Genomic DNA, 21,980 nt, shown 5'->3' on the forward strand with positions numbered 1-21,980 from the left:
TGAAACTGGTTATGATTTTTAATAGTGTAGACTGTGGATTGAGATGTCTCCTCTCTGGTCTGTCATGTTTCATACGTAAACTGTAGTAACGGTTATGTTTTATTTATTTAGAAAAATCAAGATCACTGAAACCAATCAAAATATTTAACCATGCAAGCGGCCTGGCTCCATGGATGGCAATGTCAGTCTGTCAGTCCACTGCTTTGTCCACACTAAAATGTTTCAACAGTTGTTGGATGTGCCATGAAATTTTGAAATGACATTCATATTCCCCAGAGGTTGAATCATTTATTTAGCAGCACCGGAAAATTGACCTTTTTTGGCTCATAGTGAAATATCTCAACAACTAAATTTGTGACAGATATTTAAAGTTCTTCACTGAATTTACCTGTAGGGCCACAAGCAGGTCAATTTTTCACTTATCCTTGTTAATCTGTACTATTGATTCAACCAGGAAAGTTTGATGCAAATCCAAGCTGTAGCAGTGCACCAACAGTGGGTCACATGACACTGTCTACTGGAAAAGTGAATGGGAATTTTAATTCCAGAAACAAGGGCGCCAATCAATCCAAAATGCAATTTATTTATAATGTTGTAGAATAAAAATTCGAGCTTAGAAAAACATCTTTAAATAAAAAAGACGGACAAGGACACCCTTATATAGAATCCAATAGTTGTTTAGTTTACCAGTGTCACCACCTCTGAAGTCTGTAGCCACCAGACCGGAATCAATTAATTATGTGACTTTAAGCAGTGCATATTACCCACTTAAGTCACAGCCCTCTGCTCAGCAGAGCATATTGTTTTAAAACATTTCTTCCAGTGATGATGCCTTTTTGACTTTAGTGAAAAGGCAATCAGTTTGGCCAATACCATTAAACGATTATAAAATGTTGGTAGTCCCTTGATCTCTTTTGAATTCTTGCTTTTAAAGGCAGTTTCCTTCACATGAGCTGTCTTTGTATGGTTTGTCTAGCGTACCTTGACTGAAGTGTTCAGACATTTACTTTCATCTTGTGCAGGAGTATGCCTCAAAGATGGGAAAAGGTGAAAGTGACTCGGGAGGGGGGTGAAAAAGAAGGCATGTTCAAAGCCAAAGCAAGAGTTTCTTCCTTTTTGCAGAGTGGCCTAAATTTCCCAGAAACAAGCAGGTTTTTCCATCTTATAATGCCGTTTTGATGGTTCCTGTTCTACTGCGTGAAGACAGGTAGACTCTCCTGAGCTCACACTCTCCATCAGTAGGCAGAGCAGCTCTTAAGAAAAACTTCAGAGAAAAGTCTGTCTAAATATATTCACTTGTCATCACCCCAGTGTATACTTATGTCTTCTTTGATAAATGGAAAAGTATACATCGGACTTTACCTCCTCCACACAGCCCAGTCCAGCACTGACTTCTAACCCCCAGCTGGAGAGCTGCCAGTAATTGAAATTAATTAACTTGTCCAAAGTGTGGCAAAAACAATTACCCAAGCACCCCCTTGCTTGTCAACAAAGCTCGTTTCTCAAGAGAAGAATGGGTAGTGTGTAACAGTCCTTTGCAGTCGGCCACTACCGGAGACGTGCAGAGATGATGGATGTCTGTATTTCCAGTCGGTGCCTCCTTTCTAATGAGTTCCTCTGCCATATTGCAGGCTCATTATGAAAAAACAGGATCTGCATTGCTGAGAATAATAAGAAACGATAATATCCCGGTAATGACTATGATTATTATCAGTTTGTGCAACTTTTGCTTGCTGTTATCAGCTCTGCTGGTTATTGTCCTTTCTGTAATGGGCGGGTTATGAAAAAGTGTTATCAGCTCTGTAGTATACAAAGACAGGGCTGTGCTACATTTACCAAGCGCATACATATTTTAACATAGGTTAAACATTTCTTCCAAAGCCGTTCAGATTCTTCCATTTGTGTGTATCTGTTAGACTGACAAACTCTGAAAAGCCTCTCAGATTTTTGACATTTCTCGTTTCCGCTGCGGACCTGAGAAGCAAACATAAATCATGGTTTCCAAAACTCTGGAGATAGAAAAGCAGCGTAGCGAGAAGACCAATCTTGATTTCCTGTGCACACCTGCTTAGAGTGCATCACGGTTCACGCAAATACAAACTCCCCCTGCGCCGGCCGCTCTGAGATCGTGTAGGTGTGTTTTGTGTCTGCGCATGAGTATGAGAAGCACAAAGACCGAGGAACAAAGCGTGTCATACACATCAGAGGGTGTGTGCATGGTTGTGCACATGTACACTCAACAATCGAGTGTTTGTGAATGTAGTATCGGTGCGTACGGTATCTATGCCCTCAGTCACCCTGTAACACGAGACGGTGCTGAAAGAAACACATTTCTTCTTCTTAGTTCGAAATTGGAGGATTTATTCCAGTTCCCTGAGACAGTTTGTAGTTGAACCATCTCTTTGGTCCCCTGTGGCCCCGAGGAGTACTGTACAGTTTATTTGTCTTCATACTCTGTAATGCTGCATTGATGTAAACGCCCATTAAGGATGTAGTTGAAAAGGTGAGAAAGTGGTTGTGACTGCAGGAAACTTTCCTGCAGATGAGATTATATTTTAAGATGGTAGCATTGCCACAATGAAACAAGATCCACTTTAAAATACATTTTTACAATTAGCCGTGCACACATTAGGTGTCATATGGTGGTTCATATGTACTCACTGGACAATTTCAAGCTTTTTAAAATGAAATATGAATCTTTAATTGAGTGATATTCCCCTTTTAATTTTGGGTCTGCCTTCAGAAGATTACAGTGCACAGGAGATGGTGCTAGTTTTCCCCACTGTAGCTGCTCTGGATTATATGCGCCTTGAGTACTTACATAAGTGGCTTTATTTTTCTATCCATTTAGCCATGGGTAGCTTTTGCCTACTCTATCTTCACTTAAATTGCTTTTGGCTTCACAAAATTACTGACTGGGAATAAAATATCTTCTTAACACAGATGAAAATCAGCAGACTGCACTCTTTACTATGAATGGCGAACGCCATGCCCAGCAGTCACATACATAATTGTCCTCTACAGCCTCACCCTCTCCATTTTGACATTAATTAATCTGAAGCAATCTCCAAACTGCCCATGGGGCCAAGACCTCACGCCTCCAAACCTTCAATTCCCATGATTGAATTTCACAGAGTTCATTTCTCCAGCTCTTAACTTTGCCACTTCGCTAATGGTGATCGAAAAAAAAAAAATAAAAATAAGACGCTGAAAAAGAAGAAGTGTAGAAAAAAAAAACTCTCACCATCAGCCATATTCTTTTTGCTATCCATCATGGACCATAGAGGGGAGGACAAAGACAAATACAGCAAGCCAGAATCTGGGCAGAGAGCGAGAAAGATGACCCCCCTGGACTCTAGTGCTGCGTTTCATTATCTCACTCAGTCCATTCATTCACTACCTTTGGATGGACTGAGCCCCCCAAAACACTCTATCACACCCCTAGGTTGAATTGCGGCGGACGGATGTGGACTGGACTGACCCAGAAGAAAAAGATAAAGCCGGAGTAAACATCTATCGATGATCTTATAAGCGAGGACAGGGAGTATAACACTAACAGTGCTAACATGCTAATGTTTAGCAGGGTAAGTTCACCATATCGGTTGAGCTTGTTAGCATGCTAACACGTGACACTTGCATGGCTAAAAAAAAAAAAAAAAGGATGCAAGGGGTCAAAGTATCAATAAGTATCATCTCATAGCTTTAGCTGATGAATTAGCACTTAGAGATACTTCAACCTCTTTGCTGAGTGTGTCACCTCCAGAAGTGCTGTCCCCCGTGTCGCAGACATACTTCTTCTGACACTGTGACAGTTACAGCATCATTGTCCAATCTTTCTTCTCATGGAGCGTGGCAGTGAAAGTAGTCGTTGTGGAGTCCTGGCACTACAAGGCCCTGGATGCTGCTGCTGCTGCTGCAGGGGCGCAGTAAGGCTGAGTAAGCCTGAGAAATCGCATGGCTTTGGCCCTGCTGCAGCGTGGGATGGCTCATTGAGTCTGCAGGTATGGATCAGAGTGAGGAATGACTGCAGTCTTTCACAGCTGGCCAGCTCTTTCTCTCTTTCTCTCTCTCTTTCTCTCTGTCACCCTTTCATATTCTTCCTCCCTCTGCCCTGTTTTTATTCCCCAGCTTCTTTTCTCCTTGTAAAAGACCAAACCGCCGTCCTCTGCTCTCACCCACCTGCACTCTCACCTCCCTGAGTCAACCGAACTCCTGCAACAATCGCGCATGTGTGCAAGCATCTGAGTGTGCCCGTATCTCAACCTCCACATGTGAAAATGTTGCACTCGTGTCAGTGAGCGTGTGTGTGTGTGTGTGTGTGTGCGTGCGTGCATGCGTGCGTGCGTGTGAGTTGCATGTCCCAGTGGTTGACTGGCTGGCTGTGTTTGCAAGGTGTGAGCTGACCTGGGGCTTGAAACGGCAGAGAAACTGCATGACAGATGGCGTGTTTGAAAGAGAGATTTGGGCACTCGGCTACGGTCAACTGAGGTCTGGCACCAAAGCAAGGGCTTGGCCTGCTGTTAGTATCTCTCTTCCCACCCCCCATCCCCATCACTGTACACACAGACACACACACAACATGCAAGAAGTAAACACAGCAATGAATGAACAAAGACATGCCAGGGAACTTTCTCAAATTTGTATTTTGTCCTGTTTCGTACCGGCTTTCTTCCGTGGATAAAAGATAGATAAAAGTTGGCCTTCAGTCTCTTTCATCGTGACATTACTTTGAAAATATTATTTGGTCACAGCACTTAGTAGGCTAAAAAAAAATATAAACTCGATTTCTTCAAAAACAACAGAGATGAAACACAATACAAACACTCAGTGCCACACATCCACACACACACACACACACACACACACCCTCGAACACACCCTACTGAGATCATATGCAACCAGGTGAGATATACGGGGCTCCTTTTCTGAAACTGAAATTTTTGTGGTTGCCTGGCAACTTGAGTTGGTTTGGCTGACATCAAAACAGGAATGCTGAGCAACAAAGGTTGCCACACACACACACACACACACACACACGTACACTAACACAAGCCAGAGGAGACATTAATGCTGGTGTAGGGTTTTGATTCACTCTGTGTCAGGCCATCATCCCTCCCCCGACTCTGATGGCTCATTCAAAGACACAGCATTGTTTTTAACTGATGAAACTTGGGGTGTGGCTCAAACAGCTGGAGCCTCACTCTTACATTTAACTGCAGCTCTGGGGGTTTACGCTTTTGAGCCTTGAGCGAGTGAAACATCTATTGCAACCTCAAGAGAGTCTAAAATTTCCTGAAGCAAGGAGGAAAAAAGTTCTTCAGTGCTTTCAGTGGAAGAATCTAGACGTGATCGGTGATTTTCTAACAACAATTTGACTGAGTTTTGTATCACAACTTTGTTTATTGTTCCTTTTAGTCTCTTCATTATACTTGTCGAGCACTGTCACTGCCTCTGGCATGCCATACCTTCATCCAATCTGTTCTGATATTTTTAAGAAAGCAGATCTGCTCCCCGTGTGCAGCAAGAGAAAGAAAAAGGTTACCCACGCATTTCCCAGAGTTGCACAAAGTCCACTTGAAATGTAAATCTCAGCTTTACTTCTCCCCACCGTGGGCAGCCACATTTTTATGAAAATTACCTGATTTGAATTTAGATGTGGATACACAGGAGCCGAGGCATTCACTGAGGCACGTTCCTGTTTAACGAAGAGGCGTATTAGCAGGCTTGTTGACTCCTCTACGTGTCTGTCAAAAAGACAGACACACACTTTGTGTCATAGCCCTAAAGCTGTGCACGACACTGTTTGGGCTTTTGGAGCTTCATAGAAGCTGTGTTCATTCACCAGGGGATAAATGGGTAATTGAACTGCGGATGTCACTATTAAAATACACAAAGGCAGAGAAACACAGTGCTGTCACTCTCTATTCTGCTCCCCTGCTCTCACACACATGTACACACACACACACACACACACACACACAGAGAGAGAGTGGTGTCTCCATGACACCACTCTCTACATGACATTACATTCATTTCCTGGATACTTATTTTAACCATAACTACTACTTACCCTTAAAACATTTATTCCAATGTACTGAACTTGCTTTTTGTCCCCATAAGGAAGGCAAGTCCTCATCATGTGTCTGCAGTTTTAGGTCCCCAGAACATGAGTAATACCTGCACACACACACACACACACACATATATACACACACACAATTACATATCATATCATAGTTTGTGTTGGGGGGGGCAGAGCTGACTGGAAGTAAACAACCTTCTTTTGTGTATATTCTCAATTAGAAAACACTTTTGGCTGTTGTGCTGCAGTTACAAAACACTTCATCCGCAATTTTGGGCAGCTGGTTACAGATATGCATCACAGGGTTCAAGCCCCATTTTCAATATCCTCTCTGCTAAAGTGTCCTGGAAACTGAATCCTTACCAGCTCTGTCACAGAAAGCACAATTTTTTTTTTTTTTGGGAGATTTGCAGGTGAAAAGAGTTAAAACAAAAGAAAAAAAAACAGATGTAGTATATGCTGCTGGAATCATTACAGCACCATATTGCACTGAGGTAAACATGTCAGCTGAAACTGCCCAAATCTCCGTCATCCCACTTGTAGCTGCAGCGGGTTTAGTGGGCTTTAAAGTCCTCTCTCCTCCACCTGCAGCACAGCTGTGCGCCGCTGCCACGTCTTTCCTCGCTGTTGGAGTGGACGCGCGAAGAGGGGGCGCACTCCTCAGCCATCAAAATCCTTCTCGTGAGATGCGCAGCTGTGTCTGAGAAGCAGCGCTGGACACATCACCCACCTCCCTTCCTCTTGGCTTTTTTTTTTTTTTTTTTTGGGTTGCTGTGCACAAGCCCTGACTGTTTAGTTAAAGGAAAGTTTTGTATGTGTGTGTGTGCGCGCGTGTGTGTGTGTGTGCGAGTGTGTGTCAACCCCCACCCTCCACCCGGTGCCGTTGCTTTTTCGCACCCGCGTCCTCCTCCACAGAGCGGAGGCATATTGTCTGTGGCGCAGCGCGACAGTGCAGTGTCCGATTACAAACCGTGCGCCGAGGAGCCACCGGCACAGAGCGCTCCTCTGTGGGGCAGAAATAGCACACAGGGCTCCGGAGGGACGAGAGAGAGCGCAGAGGAATCTCTACACAGAGAGAAGGAGTTTACCGAGGTGTTTTTTCTTTTTCTTTTTTTCCTGTGAAGGAGACAAAGCTGAACTGAGGATATTTCATCTTCAGCTCATCTTTATTTTTGTGATTCCTCTTACCACTCTTCTCACCGGGACAAGACACGCTGCTTCGCTCCCTACTAGATGAACGGGAGCTGGGCACCTCACTTGGTAAGACGAAACCTATTCTTTTACGGATTGTGCACCGGCTTTTATTCTAAAGATATGTCTCAGGCTTTGTGCAGCCGTTCCGTTTCCAAACGCAAGGCAAGCCTATTTGTTTTCAGGAGAAAAATAAATACCTTGCGTGACTTCTCTTGCTTGTCATTAACAGTATTTTGCAGCCACATCACCTGCTTTGAAGAGGTTAAAAACCACCTTTCTGAATGGGGAAACATGGCAGCATTTTTACAGAAACCGTGCACTCCATCCACAAAACCCCCCCCCCCCAAAAAAAAAAAAAAATCAGACGACGTAAATAATCAGTTTCAGAAGTTTTGCATTTTGCTCTGCGGCGCCTGGCCGCTTGGTGGTGCTGGCAGAGTGCAGCCCTCACCAGGTCCATGTCCGTAAGCTTTCATCAAATTTTTATATCCAATAAATTCACAGCACTGTTTGGCTTTTCTCTCCTCTTTCAATATATTATGACAATTGATTAGGGCTTGCTATCATAGCCAACAGCCTCAGGAAATCAAGTCTAATGCATTCACTGCAGAAAGTGCACATGTACACTTTGAGAGAAGCATGAAGAATATTACTGGGTCTGATTTTTTTTTTTTTTTTTAAAGAAAATAGTCCAGAAGATCTGTGCACCAGTCCTGAAAATCATCAGCCTTGATAGCCCAAATTCAAATTGAGAGATTTTCACACTCAGATGTTTTCTGGTTTCTTGTGAAGCCCCCCCCCCCCCTTTTTTTTTTTTTTTAACCATTTCTTTCTCAAAAATGTATTATGTGGCTTTCAAGGTGTTTCTCGCTGTCAAACTGCAAATTTTGCTTCAAAGATTCTCATTCCATTTTCTTTGGTGAAATTCTGTCAGTTTTGACAGAACAGAGTAAATGCCCTTTATGAGACACTTGGATTGTGCACAGTACAATGCTAGAATTTTACATTTAATAGCGGTAACTAGATGTAGCAAGCTTCTTTTATGCTCACCAATCCTATTGAGCTTCTCAGACCTTCCATCCATACACACCTCAGACTTCAGTCTTCCCACACAGTGGCAGAGCTAGAGCTGAGTCCTTGGAAGTTTTTATGTATTGTTATTCGCACAAAAGCTCCACTTGAACTTTTCTTACACCTCGGCAAGTTTTAAATGAAACAAATTTAAATTACACGTATTGTCGCATTTCTCTTTCACAAAAGTCCTGACTTACTATCCAATGTATTTGTCAGTGAGCAGCAGGTTGAATAAGATTGGTACAAGCAACATATAGAGTGGTAGAAGTTCTACTTTTGCTGTATAGGTGAAAATAGGAGATAATATATGTGAGTCAGGTGCTCACAGTTCCTGTCCCTGGCTCTCACCGTCCCTGCAGAAGGTTTGGATGAATGCTAATCCCTGACCCTGCTCGTGTTGATTAGTGCACGATGAACCGAACATAACTGTTAACTAAGTCACTTATTCAGTGTTGGCGTTTTTCAAGCCCGCGGCAAACACGCATACTCTTTTCCGCTCCATTGGTATTCACACAGTTGTTGTTTTGGTCGTGCAATCTTTTGGGACTTAAGAGTCGTTGTTGTTCATAAACACAGTCAGCTATCTCTTTGATTGTATGGCCCCAGACCCGTGAGGACGCTGTGACTCGTCCGTCCTGTCACACCAGTGTCAAAAAAAAAAAAAAAAAAAATGCCCCTTATCCAGATGGTAGACTCACTTTAGATTCACAGTGTCCGGGCCTTTATTAGACCTCGGATGCTAAAGAATCCCCCAGGGGGAAAAGAGATGAAAAAGAAATACTAAATGAGAGCGAGAGGGATGGTGTGAAAGTGCTGAATCAAGAAGAAATCATGTGACATGATGCCTTTTGGCAAACGTTGCCAATTTATATTGCAGCTGAAGCTCCAGAAAAACACTCCATGGAGGAAAAAAAAAAAAAAAACAACATTAGAGGTGCAGTGGCTGGTTAACTGATTACTTGATCAACAGGAAATTAATCTTCAAATAGTTTGTTTATTAATGGAGTCATTTTTTTTAGGCTAAAAACTCCCAACAGCTGGTTACAGCTTCTCCAGTGTGAGTATTCATATCATATCAAATCATATCATATCATGTCATATCATGTCATGTTATATCATATATCATATCACAAACAGAATATATTTGGGTTTTGGACACCTTGCACTCCGGGTAAATGAGATGGACATTCAGCACTGTTTTATGACATTTTATCAACTAAACTATTAATCGATTCCTTGATCAGCAGCACATAATTGATAATTGATAAAATGTTCATCATTTTTTTTAAGCAAAAATACCAGGTTTGACTTACTGGTTCAGGTTTCTCAGATGTTTCTTGAGTAGTAAATTTACCACCTTTGGGTTTTGGGCTGTTGGTTGGATAAAACAAGAACACTGAATACGCCAGCTTGGGCTTTGGGAGACTGTGATGTGTGTTTTTCACTATTTTCTGACACTTTGTAGATGCCAAGAATAATTCTTTAATTGGGAAAATAACTGGCAGTTTAACCAATAATGGAAATAATTGTCGGTTGCCTTCCTAAAGAACATGAACACTTGCGCTCCTGCTGCGTGGAGTCATTACACACATGAGCAGGAGATCCAGATGAGCCCATGTTACAGAAAGCAGCAGCACATTCCAGCGCTGAGAGCAGCGTATGATTAGCGTGATTGATATTTGCGCTGTGTTGGGAATTTGCCCGAGCGCTGACACAGAACAGCAGCGCAAACACAGCAATTAGTCCCAACCAGGAGAATTCCATGATAAAAATGACCTGAGCGGCATCAGCGGGCTGTGTGGTCGCTATAGAAACCGATTGAATGACAAGCCCATTGTCGCCGACCTTTGTGATTCGACATCTCCTCGGGGGTCGAGGCCTGTTGGGAGCGAAAGTGAAAGGCATTATCATGCATGTGTAAACTAAACAGCTATTACCCTCTGGCCCCTCGGTGCTCTTCAAGGCCCTTCGGTTACTTATTTATCTGACACCAGCAAGATGGGGCTTCGGGATAGTTTGTCTCTGCACACACAGCCTCACAAAAGATCTGGCTTTATTGGCTGTGAATTGCTTGGAAGCCCTGATTTTACAAATTCTCCTCAGTGGATGATTTATTGCTTTTATGCAAGTAAACTCGGAGTCTCGAACAATAGCTGAAGTGGTTTGCTGTACTTGCCTGCTGTGCTTTGTCCTCTCACTACCACAGGCTATTTATACATCACAACCACTTTGCCATTATCTCCCTCGCTTGTTCCTCGTGCCACTTCTGATTTGAAGACGGTAGTAGCTTCAGTGAAACATCCCACATGCTCGAAGGCGCTGATTCAAAATATTTGGGTTTGTTTTTATTGCTCTTTTTCTCAGTTTTGTAGTGGCGGATACATTTCTGATCTATTCCTACACAACAAACAATGTTGCCAGGGTGAAAGTAAATAGCTCTTTCTTTTCTCCTCGACAATTCTTGCTTTGGGTGAGATGGTGCGATGTTGCTATGGCTACTTCAAGGTTTCCCGCAGGGGGATTCAAGTGCCCGTCAGTCACAAAGTAAAAGAAAATGTGGGCAAAATAAAAGTTTATCATCCATGCCACTTCTCTTCTTTAAAGGCCAAAGTGTCACGATGGTTGCCATAGAGATCATGAGGAAACTATCAAGTGGGATACACAATGCAAGCCCATCATCTCATCTGTTGTGTATCCTCACAAAAGTCTGCATGACAGCTACGGCGCTGCCACACAGATAAAGTGGAGTTACATCTCTTGCCGTCAAGGTCAGCTGTGAAGTATGAAACATGGATGGTGCCATTACTTCTTAACACATTGTGACTTCATTTTCTCTAAAGAATATTACACTGTAACAAATGGAGTAAAGTCAGTTAAAGTGCACTTAAAAAATGAAACCTGATTAGTGAGAGAGGTGGTGGGAAAAGAAATGCTTGTTTAGAAACACACACACACACACACACACACACATCAGTTGTCTTGTGGGACGCATCCTTGTAAAACAGGCAGGGGAACCTGTGGTAATTTCACACTGCATGCTAAACAGCACAGGGGCAGGTGTAGGAAATAACTTGAGTTCACAGTGCGGCGGGGGGGGGGGGGGGGGGGGGAGTGCAGGCAAGCGATTTGTGATCCTGGATTCACTTTTATTTCTGCCGCGTAGATCCAAGAATGAATGTCTGCGGTTTTGGAGTAAAACAGCCAGTGTCATGTCCGCACGTCAGCGGGGAATTAGCGCAGCTAAAGCGGCCCTCGCTCGCCGGCACTGTTACACTACATTAGCTCCGTCCCTCTCCCCACTACAACCTCAAACCCCACTCAAATAGCAGAGGAATCTGTCTTTTAACCACGACGCCAGCACAGGAAGAAGAGAGAGACTCTATTTGGGTCACGATTAAATAATCCCCAAAGCCTCTTTTTCACTGGGGATCAAGCCAAGAGGATGTTTGAAAGGTTAAACAGAGATGGATCCAAACTTCTGTGACAACAGGAGAAGCGATTATTGTAAACTTATTTAAGTTTGGAGTTTGTTGTACTTTTCTTCTGCACTTGTATTTCTTATGAGGCTGCGCGGTGTGAGCGAGCGACTGAGGAGGAGGAGGAGGAGAGAGCAGCATAGAGTGTGTGTCGAGGTGTAATGAGTCAAGGGGGAAGAGGTGAAAAGAGGATTTTAAAATGAGAGATCGAGGAAGAATGAGCGAAGAGGCTTTGCTGGTCTTTGTTTATCGACTGATTGAGTGCCACGCGGCCATTTGAAGGGTGAAATGAGTCATGAGTTGTCACCAAACACACACAGAGACATACACACTTTTTTTTTTTTTCCCCCGTCTCTGGGCTGTCACCCAGCTGTATTTCTCGGGAAGATGAATGGCTGTGAAGCATGAATGAGAGGATCATTTGATAGCGGCGCTCAGCTCGTATATTTCTCTTTTATAGGAGCTTCTTCTCTCAGGCTGCAGCTCGTACCTCTGAGGTGAGAGCAAAAACTGGACTGCCTCCTGTGAGACTTTGACACTCTTCGCTATGTATAGTCACAGCGAAATTAGCAGCCTGCAACTGTTATTAAGGCAGGTGCACGGGCTTGCGCTTTGTGTGTGTGTTTATTTGTGTGTGATGTTGTGTTTGCCATATGTTTTTCATATCAGCAGGAATCAAGAGATGTAGCTAAAAGTCTTTCGTGGGTTGGGTTTTTTTTTTTTCCTCACTCCTCATGGGACGTGCATCACCGTGTCTTATCTTTATAGAGCATATCATTATACGATAAGAAGCTCTTTTGATGTGATGTGTTTGGAACTATCTGAGCTTCATCTATCGCAGCACGGCAAACAACCAGAGAAGCTCTAATTTGATCAGTGAGAGGATATAAATACAGAAAATCCTTTAATCTTCAGCAAATGAAAACATTTAGCTCCACTTTGAAATCATTATGAAGGGGTAATCAGTGCGAAATCCTCGAAAAAAAAAAAATTCAAGTTGCAAGAGGATGCTTCCCTCAGCAGATGAATGAGAAAACGGATTTACAGAGCGTGCTATATTCTTTTTATCCGACCTTATATGAAAGTTTGCGATACCATCTAAAAGATAAAGGGGCCCACTACTTGTAGTTCAGCCATGCAGGAAAAATGGGAACGGAAGAGAGATACAGAGGGAGATTAGAGGAGAGATATAAAGAGAGAGAAAGGGAGATTGGGCAGCGCAGATAGAGGTGAAAAGATAAGAACTTAAGTTTCCGAGACAAAGAGGGGAGGTGCCTGCTTTTTGAAAGCAAAAGAAAAGGTAAAAGAAAGAAAGAAAAAAAAAGAGGAGAGGAAGAATAAAGAGATACAAGGGGTGATATGAGAAGGGACGAGCAGGTTTGAGAGAAATTGTTAAATACACAGGGACGGCGGTCCGGTCGCTCTCCGGATGCATCTGTCAGTGATTGAGGGCCTTAGAAAGGGAAGGACAGAGAGACGGGCGGGATGGGACAAGACGGAGAGAAAGCAGGCACACGGAGCGAAAGAAGGAAAGATGAAGGAGGGAAAGAGGGAGTAGGGAGATTTGAGAAAAAAAAAACAGATGAAGGAAGAGGAAGGGAAGCAAAGTCAACGAAGAGGACATGTCGACTGAAATATCTCCACACAGTGTCGTCCATCTGTAAAACTCAGATGTTGTTGCTACGCAACTCCAAAAAATGTAGACATGCTCGCCTGAATTGCTTCAATCATTACCTTTCACTCAAAACAATTATGGGTTATGAGCAGCGGTGAGTGATTTGAGGACTTGTTGCCCCGGGTCTCGCCTCTCAGGCTACATACACTTCTGGTACTTTAGTGCAATTTGGAAGTACTTGGACCTCACTGAAGTTTTTTTTTTTTTTTTGTTCATAATTCTACCGCATCACATTTCAGACAGAATTTTATTTCACTACATTTATTTTACAGCTGTAGTCATTAGTTCCGTATTAGATTAAGATTTTACATAAAAACCTGTCTAGTTGCGGCTCCTTTGCACATTGCACACATGTCTATGTTTCAACAAAGAGACATTCCCCTCAAGACTCACATGCTTTCATTTAAATTGTTTAAACTGTTAAAGACAAAAAGAGTTTAAATTATCCAATATTGAAAAATGAAAAATTTATATCCAGTTTTTTTCCACTTTCCTCTCTGATAATACTGTTACTTGAAGTGATGTAGCCTATTGCTACTTTTACTTAAGTGAAGGATCTGAGTACCACTTCTTCCACCACTGTATATCACTGTATACTGTTATCTTACTGCTAAGGGTTGTTGTGGCTGAATGCAGGCTGACAGGAAGCCTGCAGATGCTAGTCAGGGCTGTAAAAAAAAAAAAAAAAAAAAAACTCTTCTGCATGTTTTTCAAAAAGAAAACTTTAAATTTAAATTGAATAGAACTGAACATTAGTCGAAAAGAACAAAAGGTGGGCGTACAACATCGTGATTTAAATTATTGTCAGAGCATTAATGCAGCAGTTTACTGACTTCATTGTGTAACTTCATTGTCTGCAACCAAACTTCTGCCCATGAAAGAACAGCAAAGTAAAAAGCGAGAAATCAAGTTCGAAAACACACACACACACACACACTCATACACACACACACACACACTCACTCCAGACATGAATCTCTCCTGAGTCATGTCCTTTTTCGTGGTCTTGTGTGGAGCATGAACGGGAATGTGTAGTCTACCCCAGTCGTCAGTACAATGCCGCCTCAGTTCTGGAGGTGAAACCGCACAGAGGATGTGTGGTCTAATCTAAACCACCAGCAGTGAATAACAAACCACTTTATTATTCCTTCTGACGAGCATTTCTTTTTTCCTTGAATAAACCGTCAGGAAGAATGAGCCCTCAGTTAGAAACTTGGCTGCCTGGCTGCCTGCCAGCAGTGAACACCTTGTTTTGGTGACTGCACATTTACAGTTGACTTGAAGAAGTGGTCATGTGGAGTTAAGTAACACTGTACAAGAGTGGGAGTTTGGTTTCAAGGAATATTTTGTTATGGAACATTAAGTCCATTGAAAGTCTAGCCAGGTACTGGACTTCAGTGATAACGGTATCAGTTGCTGTTAATAACAATGGAGTAATAGAGTGTCTCTTTTCCACAGACAGTGTTGCTTGGCTAATGCAGTCGTCTGATTATGCCGTTCATGAAACAAGAGAATGTTTCTATTCTCCCGCTGCGGCTCTATTGTGCTGCTGAACTCCTCCGGGAAGTGAGTTACGTTCAAGAGTTGTGCTGACTCGCTGCCTGTTCTTCTTCCCCCTGCGCTGCCCTGTCGGGACCGAAGTGGATTGTTTAAAGATTCTCCGAGATGAGATGTGTTTTCCTCCCTCTTTGCTCTTGCATAGAAAAGAGAAGACTCGAACAACAAATAAACACCAAAGCACCTAGAAAAACAAAACACACACACACACACATCCCGGTGTACACGTACATTTTAATGTGGCATGCCGTGTGCTGTTGTGTTGTCCCAAAAGAAGAGATGAGTGTTAAACCCTGCAGAATCATACAGTGTAGACCGAAGCTTCGACAGAGACTGGGAGAAAGAAAGAGATGCCCAGATAGGAGAAAGATGAAATCGACCAATAAATCCCCAAGAATAAACAAACCAGAGCGAGTCGAGGCAGCAGCGAAAACATACCTGTGTACAAGAAGAATATTAAAGAGTTCTGCTCTTTATTTTTCTCATGTTCTTAGTTGTGTGTTTCAGGCCCCCCGGAGGTCAGCGGAGTGATGGAGTAGCTGAAAGAAAGGCCTCCGGTTTCACTTTTCTCAGAGGCGAGTCTGCTCCTGTCGGCTGACCTCAGCTTGACCCTACATGACCCGACGCCCGACCCTCCCGACCCCCCTGCCGCCCTTATAAATAGATACACATATAGCTGTGGGAGAAAGGTGCACAGATGCACGAAAACTCTGCACTCTTTCGCTGTTCGTCGTGTCAGCAGGGGAACCGAGAAAAGTAATTATCGTTTTCTTTAATGAGGATAAGCTGAGATCATCTCAGTCAAATCATTACAAATGGAGGATAGAATGGATTTTGTTGCAGGAAGCCTTTGCAGTTGTTTTTGACTTAAGCTGTTGCGGAAATCTTAAGACAGCCACAGTGAGGGAGGGAACTCCCACGCAGAGGATACATTTCCTCTGGACTTGCCATAGCACAACACTTTGTTGCAGTGCTCTTGTTGTCATTAAGAATAGACCTCTGCCCCGCTGAAGCTAGGCCCCCTTGGCATCCCGATCTATTTTGTGCTCCACGCTGTTCCCCAAAGGCTCTCTGTGTAGAAAAGCACTCCCTTCTCTGCAACAGTTAAGGGCGAAAGGGGACTCTTTTCCTGCAGGGTCGACGTCTTGTTATTGACTTTAAAAAAAAGCACACAGAAAGGAGTTGTATCTCACAGTACGAAGAGGAAACTGTTGCTGGAGACCGTCAAGCAGCTGATACTCAGGAGGTAACTGTGTGAGTAAAGATTGTAGAGTTTTTTTTTGTATTACACAACAATGAAATATGGACATCTACTCACCATTCAGAACTGTTTTTAAGGTAAGTGGGGATGTGTTTCCTTTCCCTCCCTCTCACTCGGCATTGAAAACCATAATATTAATACAGTACTTTATTTATTCCCAGTGGGAAATAAGCATTTCCGCTCGCCCTCCTCCTGATTTGGAAGGTCATAGTGCGAGGGTGGGATGCAGTAACTTACCCAAGGACACCGCCGACCCTTGTGTTCAGTCTTTAAAGGCGGTGTTGTGTGTTAATGGGCTTGAAACAACAGCGGCTTCGGCTCCTCTGAGCTGCGTCGGCCCAGAACAGCCCCACAGGCGGCGGCGGGAGGCCCCCTCTGTATACAATAAGACCCGCTATAACCTGTCATTGTCATCGGCAGAGCGCCACACCCTCGGCTGTCTGAGCCCCATGTATCATAATTAACGCTTTCTCATTCCAAATATACATTTCGTCTTCTTGCCTGGTTTTGAAAAGATGTGAGTTTAGTAGGCTAATTGCACATGTGCACACATGCACGCTCCTAGTATGATTTCTCCTCTCACTCCTACGTCTAGGGTTCATCAACTAAAGCAATTATAGTAATTGGCAGGTTACACTCACTTTACTTCATCTTTGATTCGCCCTCTTTACTGCCTCTTAGTCGTCCTTTTCCTCCCTCATAGTGAGAATCGCCGAACTCCTGCGTCGAAAATACGCCTCCAAGAAGCTGCAAAAGTCAGTCAGCTGCTGGCAAAATACCTTCAGCAGAAAACACTAAAACACTCCTAACATAAAATAATCTGTGTCCGCTTTTAGCTGCAGAGGGTGATTACTGTGAAGGGGGTAAAGGATGTTAATTGCAGTGCACAGTTACATGATTTACCGCTATTGTTGTAAAGCAGTGGTAGCAGAATGCACCTAAAGAAACAATTACACAAATAATACTGTTATTTCCTCCATCGTCGGCAGGACTATAATTTAGCCGCACGTCTGATTCAGCATCTGGTCCCACACACAGACTGCCACTCAAGATGACCTGTTTCTCTCTCTACTCTCTTTTCGTTTCACATCCACACATAACCACTTCCAATGCGCTGTACGCAGAGACCAATGCAACTTGACGGGGGTTGATGAATGCAGCTCATCCAGCTGTGTCATTTTCTTGAGGACAGAAAGCTTCTCGCACGTGTTAAGATACATATTTCCACAGCCGCGACAAGATGAATGCTCACGCAGGAAATGCATTTATGGATTGGACATAAAGCAATGGCGGGATAGTTCAAAGATGCACAAAGTAGAAGTGGACGTTACAGTTTTGGTGAGCTGGGAGATGAAGAAGTAAGTAACAAGAGTTGGAGTTAAGCACACCTGGAGGCCACATGTGCCCCCACCCCACCCCCCCGCCAGCATCCTGGGTTGGAAAACTCCGTCGTCATCATTATAACTAAGGGTGGAGGGGATCATTAAGTCATTATTTATGGGCTTTCTGCTGTTTTATCACCTCCAGACGCAGTCTCACAATGCAGACACCCACACTCTCAGCCCCAGTAGAATAACATAATTGTATGAGGCAGCCAGGGGGGTCCCGTCTAATAGAAAAAGTGCAAACATTAACAGTCTGGCCCAGTTGTAGACAAGTCCTTATTTTTTTTTTCTTCCCTGTTAGGGCTCGTTTACACCTTGTGTTTTTTATGTTTATTTACACGCTGCTCCCAGGATGAAACCACGCGTCCGGATTTGCAGGAATGAGGTAGCAAAAGGGGGAGTTTGTTTTGTTTTTTTTTTACAGCCAATTTCCCCGCTTTACAATAACAGTAGATTGCTTGATAAGCCCCGGATAAAAACGCATGGCAAAAAAACAGCACTTTAAACAGCCTCTCAGCCAATTTCCGCTTCTTCCTCCCACACCATTTTTCCAGCCTTTAAAAACAGCAGGGTTGTCACAGGTATTTTTTCGTGCGAACTGGTGTATTTCAGGCTGCCTTCTCTGCTCGGGAGGCGAGAGTTTGGATCAATTTTCACCCGTTCTGTCAGCGTTTCACCTGTGATGGATGATTATAGTCATATGATAGCAGTTTCACATAAAAACAAAAACAAAAGTGTGTTTGTGAAAGCGAAGATATGTGAGGTAGAGGTGGTCTAAGAAAATAAAAGACGGGGGATTGGATTAAAATTGGATGTTAAACAGATCTGCGCTGTGTTGCACCTGGAGCTGTGGCTCCTGTGAAAGGCCGTGTAGAGTCAGCTCTCCGGACACCACGGTCCCAGATACTCTGAATACCTCCCCCCGGTGTTTCCTTTCCCTTTAGTTTAAAAGAGGGGAACTGTTGCTTTTCCAGCTGTGCCTGACCACCCTCACCCTCCTTTGCCTGTTACCCTGTTGTTTTCATGTCCTGATTCAATTACCTCTCTGGGGCTGCTCTCCCGACACATGACACAGTGGACTGGAGAGATGTGAGGAATTGTAAGTTTTATGGCATGCGGTGTGTGTTATTTATGGAAATCCCGTCTCTTCATAGCGAAGCCACGCTTTCCAACCTTTCTTTCCTTTCCCTGAAGTGCCTCTAAACTCCTCACTCCTCTTCTTTCATTCCATCTAAACTCATCTCCTGTTAATCCTCTCCTTTCTCCTTCGCACTCACCGCTCCTTTTGTTCCTGCCTAACCTCTTTAGCACCCCTCTCTCCAAGCCTGCTCTATCCGTGCCCCGTACCCTAATTTCATCTCATCCAATCTCTACTCCTCGTCCTGTCCTGCATCTCCTTCATCCTTTGTCCATCCATTCCTCTCATTGTCACCGACCTCTCTCCAGTAATCTGCCTCAAGTGACCCTAAACGACTTTCTCGCCTCCTCTCCCTCTCCGGTCTTTTGCTCCTCTCTTTACGTTTTGAAGAGGCAGGTCAGTGCCAGACTGAAAGCCATTACTTCATCGTGTCTCAGTCTTCCCACACGGCCGAGCAGAACTGGAAGCCTCCGAGAATTCATGGAGGCAGACGCAGAAATACATTCCATCATATGCCCGCTCGTATGCGTACTTATGCACATTTTCACACACGCTCACTTGAACAAAAATAATACACGCAGCAAATATATAATGTATGCAGGCAAACAGGCTGGAGTCTTTCAGCTGGAGCATAAATCACAGTGCAGTTATAAGACATCGCCACGCACGTACGCACTTAAATTTGTTCTGAGTTTGTCCACTGACTGTATATGCATCTGAACAATACAAATCAGTGTAACCATGTGATAATCTGCTTTTTGGTTTCTACGAAGGTGAAGTAATGGCACAAAACTGAAAAAATGAAGAGCATAAATATTCCTAGCTTGTCCTGTCTGCTATTTCACTACAAAGAATAATATTATTTACACTTTCTTCCTTTCAGGAATATGCTAGAGATTACAGAATCATATGCGGGTAATCAGAAATAAGAAGATCTGTGCTAAATACTGCTAAATTGCAGCTAATCTGCCACTCATGTTGACACTGTAAGGGGGGACTTTTGTTGCTATCCAGTTGTATTTTTTTTTTTTTTAAATGAAAGAGCCAAATTAGCCTCACGTTGTACAAAAAGCATGATTATAATGACTCTATTTTGGAGGTTGTCGCCTTGAAATCACACGGGCTCAACTTTAATACGCTAATGTTGAAGATGGACATGATACAGGGAAACAATGTGGTCAAATCCAAGTGATTCGCGAAGAGACCTCATCAAGATCTCAAGCTGGAATTAGGCTTCTACAGGGATACACGTAAATGTCTTTGTGAACCTACAGAGAGAAGGGTGTTATGGGTAACTGTAGGTCGCAGAGGAGCCGATGCACACACCTCCCCAAATCATAACAAGGAAAATAACTTTCACTTGTCTTTGTCCCATTTACACTGAATTACATTTGTTTATGTACAGAAGCTAATTCTTCCTAGATTTTATATGTCAGTCACACAACACGCACAACAATAGGCCTGCTTATTTGGCTTGCAGACACTAGTGCTGCACACAATGATTATTTCCTTACTAATTATTGTGCTGAGTATTTCTAATTGTTTTGTCTAAAGAGCCCATGGTGAGTTCCTAGAGCCTGAGGCTAGTTTACAATGATATATGACAAAGAAAAGCAACATCTGAGGAATTGTTCGGCATTGATAGATAACTTCACAATGAATCGATTGTTAAAATAGTTGCAGATCATTTTTTAGTGACTTGACGAGCCAATTAGCTGACTAATCATTTAAGCTCTACAAAACGCACACACTCTCTTTTTTTGCAGGGTTATAAAAGCAAGAGGAATGCGCTCGCATAAAAAAAACACAAACGTGCACACACCATGCCCGCACACAGAGGAAGAGACGTGTACAAATAAATAGGATCGGATAAACCTCTGCGAACACTACACTTGTAAGTGTTGAAATATAACACAAAAATAAATACAAGGAGGCGTAGATGTAAACTTGTGCTCGTCGAGGAACACGCAAGTAAACATAAACTGATACAAGTGGGTCAGGTACACTCACGCTGACAAAGAGGCACTGCAGCAGTAATAGATACATTTGGGTCAGGTAGACAGCTGTGCACACACACACACGCACACATGCACATGCTTTAAGTTGAAGAAACCATGCACATACACACACACTTGCTTTAAATTGAAGAAGAAACTATGCACATACACACACACTTGCTTTAAGTTGAAGAGGAAACCATGCACATACATACACACACACACACACAGATACAGACAGGAACATCTGTTTTTTGGCCTACAATCAAGCCCAGATGGACCTCAGGGCTGGTGCGTCAACAACAGTGGAGACCACACATTAAATGCTCCCAGTATTCCTGCGACTGACTCCTGGGGATTTAGAGCGGTGAGGGGGTATTAATCAGGACCACAACCTGTAATTGTTATCATAATGACACAGGAAGGTATTTCCAAATTAATACGGGGCATCATTTCTGGGAAATTTAGGTCAGTCGACCAAAATCCGAAGAGCTTATTGCGTTGTGCGGCTCTTCTGGGTTGTAATGCATGTACGCTGCATGAATACGCATTATGAGGACAAGTGAACTTTTTTTTTTCGCCGCAGCAATATGGCACAGAACCTAAACATAGAAAGGGAATTAATATACAGTTTTACAGTTAAAAGTGATGATATTCAGCTTTGATGTTGGGCCATCAAAGGCGTCATGAAACCGCATAGTTCAGAGGGCCAGCATTGCACTGAACTGTATATTTAGCTGTGCGCTTAAAATTAGACTTGTCACAACTATAGACACATGCCATGCCAGCTTGTGTGTGTATTCATCTGTCGGGGGGAAGTTGATGTAGCTGTTGCTGGAGATTAGATGGTATTGTGTTTTTTGCTCCCTGGGTGGCGCTTTGGGAAGGGTCATGGCGGCATTGGATGCGTTATGTATAACATAAGACAAAGGTGTGTGTTTGTTCTTATAGTGTGTGAGTGTTTGTATAAGCTTGACCTTGTGTGTGTGTGTGTGTGTCAATTCAGCGAAGACGGGGCACAAAGCACCTGGCTCATACCTGCCTAATCAAGTTAGTAGAGGAGCCTGAAGCTATGAAGGCACCAAGAGTTAATACCGGCTCAAATAGAAGACTGCATTTTATCCCGGAAACCTTGGAGTCC

The 21,980-nt window shown here is 43.3% G+C and overlaps 1 protein-coding gene across 3 annotated transcripts in view; it reads left to right on the forward strand.

Moving 5' to 3' along the window:
• The first annotated feature begins 6,792 nt into the window (after window positions 1-6,792).
• The window catches only part of sema5a (sema domain, seven thrombospondin repeats (type 1 and type 1-like), transmembrane domain (TM) and short cytoplasmic domain, (semaphorin) 5A), a 120,419-nt gene continuing 105,231 nt past the window's right edge, over window positions 6,793-21,980 (forward strand). For 2 of the 3 annotated variants that reach the window (XR_002761353.2, XR_002761354.2), the window contains exon 1: window positions 6,793-7,342. The gene's annotated coding sequence lies outside the window, so the exon portion shown is untranslated. The remainder of the gene's footprint in view (window positions 7,343-21,980) is intronic. The other variant, XM_023416935.2, reaches the window with a different exon arrangement.

This window comes from Seriola lalandi, unplaced genomic scaffold (assembly GCF_002814215.2).
Source record: "Seriola lalandi dorsalis isolate HSWRI2012SDOR001 ecotype SW California unplaced genomic scaffold, Sedor1 jcf7180002054570, whole genome shotgun sequence".
In the NCBI taxonomy this organism is placed as follows: domain Eukaryota; kingdom Metazoa; phylum Chordata; class Actinopteri; order Carangiformes; family Carangidae; genus Seriola; species Seriola lalandi.